At 37.7% G+C, this 4,358-nt stretch overlaps 1 protein-coding gene across 1 annotated transcript in view; it reads left to right on the top strand.

The window, feature by feature from the left end:
- LOC102876364 (alpha-enolase-like) overlaps nucleotides 1–4,358 on the top strand; it is a 52,138-nt gene that overhangs the window by 1,480 nt on the left and 46,300 nt on the right. The window lies entirely within an intron of this gene.

The following is a 4,358-nucleotide window of genomic DNA, read 5'->3' as shown; positions in this document are numbered from 1 at the left end:
CAAGCTTGACCATCTGGAAACCTGAATTTGTCATGTGAGCGACCCAAATCATTGTTTTTCTCACTGTGTTTCCTGCTGAGTCACGGGCCATGTGTACCATGATGTGATCCCCAAGATGTCAACAGGCAGCACCTTCAGTGGTTTTATGTGCAAAATAAAAGAAACAGTATCCTCTTAAAAAAAAAAAAGAATATTATACCCAGCAAAATAGTCCTTCAAATATGAAGGAGAGATCAAGATATTCCCAGAAAAACAGAACCTAAAGGAGTTTGTAAAAACACGACCAGCATTGCAAGAAACACTGAGAGAGATCCTTCTAAAAGAGGTGCCACAGAATGCAGGATGGACAAAGTAACTACCAACAAGACCAAAAGGAACTCATCAAAATGATAGCAGTAGAACTTGGCCTCCCAATAATCACGCTGAATTTGAATGGTTTAAATATACCACTGAGAAGAAAAAGAGGTAGCAGATTGGATTACAAAAACAAAATCCACCAATATGCTGTTTATAAGAGACACACCTGAAAAGTGAAGATAAAGAAAGACTAAAAATAAAAGGGGGGGGGGAAATACCAAGCAAAAGGCGATGAGAAAAAAGCAGAAGTAGCAATATTAATCTTTGATAAAATAAACATTAATGCAAAAACCATCACAAAGGACAATGAGGGTCACTACATAATACTTAAAGGGTCATTAGAACAAGAGGACATAACAATAATAAATATCTATGCACCATATGGTATTGTGTTATTATTAAGTGCTGTCAAGTCATTGATAACTCATAGCAATCCTATGAATGAAGGAACTGAACACTTGAGTAACTTTTATTCTCCAAGTACATAGGCTAATGGCAAGCCATTTTGGAAGTGGATGCCACTCCTGCTTCCAAGCTTGTTTTAATTGGGGAGCTCCACCAAACACTGTCAGCCATGGTTAACCATTATCACATTTGACAGTGTCACAGTTTTCAGCATTACAGCAACCACAAGTTACCTCTGTACAGCAAATGGACAGATCAGTGCTATACCACTTGGAAGAATGTTTGACCAGAAACAATTAAAACCAGGTCTGATGGCTACAGACTAAAATCACCCACCTTTAGCTTGGAAGCATCACCTTCTGTCCACTAGGCAAACTGAGCTCTCTCTACTGGCACCAAATGATAGAGCTGCAAAATATATAAAATGAACATTAAGAAAACTGAAAAAGGAAGCAGAACCACCACTGTAGTAGTTGGACACGTCAGTGCACCGCTCTCAAGTAAAGATAGAACTATCAGAAAGAAAGTCAACAAAGATGTTGGAGAATTAAACCACATAATAAAGCAACTCGATCTTATGGATAGGAGGACTCAATATTGTGAAAATGACAGTACTGTCAAAGACAATTTATATGTTCAATGCAATCCCAATACAAATACCAATTCCATTCTTCCACAAGATGGAAAAGTCAATCTCCAGTTTCATTTAGAATGGAAAGAGGCCCTAAACAAGCAAAGCACTCCTTAAAAAGAGAATTGGGGTAGGAGGCATCTCACTCACTGATTTCAAATCCTACTACACTACTGTGGTGGTCAAGATAGTGTAGTACTGGTATAATGACATATAGATCAATGGAATAGAATTGAGAACCCAGAAATCAGCCCATCTACCTGTGGTCAACTGATTTTTGACAAGGAGATGAAATCAGTTAAGTGAGGAAATGCAGCCTTTTTAATAAATGGTATTGGCAAAATTGGAAAACTAGCTGTAGAAAATTCAAGCAAGATTCACACCTCACACCATACACAAAACCAACTCAAAGTGGATCAAGGACATAGGACTAAAACCAAGGACTATGAACTTCATTAGAGAAAAGCTTGGAAGAACTCTAGAAGCCCTAATCCACACATGAACAGTCTTCCAAGCATCTTGAAAAACCAGGAGAGGATAAAATAGATGAATAGGACCTTCTAAGAATCAAATACCTATACACATCCAAAAACTTCTCCAACGGGGTAAAAAGGGAAGTCACAGACTGGGGAAAAATATTTGGTAATGACATGTCAGATAAGGGACTTATATCTAGAATTTATAAAATTCTCAAGCACCACAACAAGATAAAGGTAAACAACCAGTTTCAAAATGGGCACAGGATATGAACAGACACTTCACCAAAGAAGACATTCATATGGCGAACAGACACATGAAGAAGTACTCAAAATCTCTAGCTCTAAGAAAGATGCAAATCAAAACAACTATGAGATATCATCTCACCCCAGTAAGAATAGCAAAATTAAACAGAGCAACAAACACAAATGGTGGTGAGGTTGTGGAAAAACTGGAACCCCTATTCACTGGTGGTGGGAGTGTAAAATGGTGCAACCACTGTGGAAGGCTGTATGGCACTATCTCAAAAAGCTGCAAATAGAAATACCATTTGACCCAGCAATTCCACTACTGGGAATATACCCTAAAGAAACCAGAACTGCCACCCAAGCAGGTATATGCATGCCCATGTTTATTTTTACTTCGTTCACAAAGAGTTGGATAAAACCCAAGGGCCCATCAACAAACAAATGGATAGAGAAGCTTTGGTGTATTCACACATGGAATACTATGCTGCATTGTAAAACAAAGAATTCATGAAATATTATACAAAATGGGTGATTCTGGAGAACATTGTGTTGAGTGAAATATCCAAGCACAAAAGGACAAACACTGCATAGTGCCACTGTGGACTGACATCAGGGTAGGAGGGAGCCTAAGAAAAGAGGGCATAAATAATGAATACTGCATTGCCACAAATGATGAAGAGAACTGCCTAAAAATAATGTATGATTAGGTCTTCTTTTCATTACAAGAGTACAGAATAAGAGCTGCATAGTAAAGTGGACTCAGGGGCCAGGGTGGAGAGAGTGGGGGGATTGTATAACAATGAAAGAATTTTTATTTCTTTTCAAAGCAAAAAGCAGTGGGATGGGAAGGAAAGAAATTGTGCAACAATGTATCAATGGAAAGCCGAAGATTCTGTAAACTTTCATTAAAATTTCAAAAATAAAAAAAGAGGGAAAAACCAAGAAAAACAAACAACAAAACCTTGACTATTACCTGTAGAATGCTAAAGCAGGATGCACACCTCTCACTGAATCCAAAAATCAACCCAAGGTGGATTAGAGACCTAGGGGTAAAGCCTCAAATCATAAGAGACATAGTAGGACCAAGCTCAGAAGGCCTCAAAAAGACTGACAAATACAGACAGAACTATAAAACCAGGAAAGACTAAAATTGATGAATGAGACCTTTAAAGATTAAATCCCTTTATGTATAAAAAACATTTTTCAACAGCATGAAAAGAAAACCTGCTGACTCGGGGAAGGGGGAACCCAACATTTGCCAATACTGTTTCAGGAAAGGATCTCATAATAAAAGTTTGCAGAATCCTACAAGGTCTCTGTGATAGACTGATAACATAATTATAAAATAGGCAAAAGATATGGAAAGACTATTTACAGAGGAAGATAGTCAGATGGCCAACAGACACATGAGGAAATGCTCCAAATCACTGGCAATAAGAGGAATACAAATAAATACCACAATGAGATACTATCTCAGCCCAGTAGCAGTGGCAAAGTTTAACAGAAGAGAAAATTATAAATGTTGATGAAGATGTGGAGAGATAGGAACTCATGCACTGTTGGTGGGATTAATTGCTATAACAACTCTGGAAGAAAGTTTATTGTTTCCTCAAAAAGCTGAACATAGAAATTCCACATGACCCAGCTATTCCACTCCTTGGAATATACCCTGAGAAAATGAGAATTGAGACACAAACGGAGATTTGTGTTCGAAGCAGTATTACCCACCATCGCAAAAACATGGAAACAGCCCAAATGTCCAACCATAATCAAATGGATTGAAAAATTGTGATATATTCACATAATGGACTACTATGCAGCATGTAGAAACAAAGATTTTGAAAATCACTACATGGGATGGACTGGAGATTATACTAAGTGAACTAACTCAGTCCCATAAAGACTAAGTATAAAAATAATATTGTAAATACAGGTAACTAGTAAAATGTGTATGAAGATCCAAGGAGGGGTAGGAGCAGAGGGGTGAGGATGGGCAATGGAGTAATCATAGGACCGTGCACTTTGATGGTTAGCGAGAGGGGTGGGCAAAGGAAATGGGAAAGATCTGGTATGAAAAACAATGTATAAGAACTTTGTAAGCAAACCAGTGTAAAGTAAAAAAAAAAAAATGAAAAAACCCACACTGTAGTGGATCATAACAAAATGTGGCTGACTCTGAGAAGAATGGGAATCCCAGAACATTTAATTGTGCTAATATGAAACCTATACTTGGACCAAGA

This window comes from Elephantulus edwardii, unplaced genomic scaffold, assembly GCF_000299155.1.
Source record: "Elephantulus edwardii isolate Elephantulus edwardi_28Jun2011 unplaced genomic scaffold, EleEdw1.0 scaffold00001, whole genome shotgun sequence".
Classification (NCBI taxonomy): Eukaryota; Metazoa; Chordata; class Mammalia; order Macroscelidea; family Macroscelididae; genus Elephantulus; species Elephantulus edwardii.
This window is presented reverse-complemented; position numbering and strand designations above follow the sequence as displayed.